The following is a 940-nucleotide window of genomic DNA, read 5'->3' on the forward strand; positions in this document are numbered from 1 at the left end:
TGTACATTTTCTATGAGAGTTATTACTAGTAACGCTTTACTAAGTAGTGCAATGATTTTGTTTTGGTTTTTTGTTTTGTTTCGTTTTTTTTCTCCTCTCTCTGACCCCGATTCCCAGTCTTTTGGATTTCAAAGGGTGGTTCAGTAATAAATGTATAACGTTCTCTTCCACAAACTGACTTTATTTTTCTTCTCTGACATTCGTTTTCCATCGTGATGACTGTATAAAATTCTTGTAGTTTCACTTGTGACCGGCAGAGGGCGACATCATACACCGTTGAAGCTTCCGTCTGTCGTCACAGAGTTTCTGTCTCGGTAGGATGAACCCACACTTCTCTGTGTTAATCGTTTGAATAAGTGGTTCTAAGTGGCTTCGTTGTGATCATCTTAGGATTCTGATTGAGGCTAGTCGGTGCAGCAAGTGGAAGTTTCTTCAGTTTTCTATTATTCATAGGCCTGAACGGTCCCAGCGCACAGCTCTACCACAAGCCTTGTTGAGACCGATGATACGGCTCCACCATAGGCCTCGTTGGGCTGCACGGTGCAGTTCCACTACAGGGGTCATTGAACCCATTAGAGCAATTCCTCCAATGGGGCCTGGCATGTTGTGGTGACCAGAGGTCTCACTGGGCTGCATGCGCTGCCCGACCACAGGTCTCAACGGACTGCGTTGTACAGCTCCAGCACAGGTCTCGCTGTGCCCCAAATTCAGCCCCATCGAATGCTTTACTGGGCCACATGGTGCTGCTCCACCACAAGCCTCATTGGAAGCCATGGCACAGCTTGACTACAGGCCTAACTGGGCCCAACGGAACAGCTCTGGTGCAGGTCTCGATGGTTCCCAGAGCACAGCAGATCTCCTTGGACCACATGTACAGCTCCAACACGGGTCTCGCTGAATCCAGCACACCGCAGCTCAATCAGTCCTAATTGAGCCAAAA

This window comes from Ictalurus furcatus, chromosome 29, assembly GCF_023375685.1.
Source record: "Ictalurus furcatus strain D&B chromosome 29, Billie_1.0, whole genome shotgun sequence".
Lineage (NCBI taxonomy): Eukaryota > Metazoa > Chordata > Actinopteri > Siluriformes > Ictaluridae > Ictalurus > Ictalurus furcatus.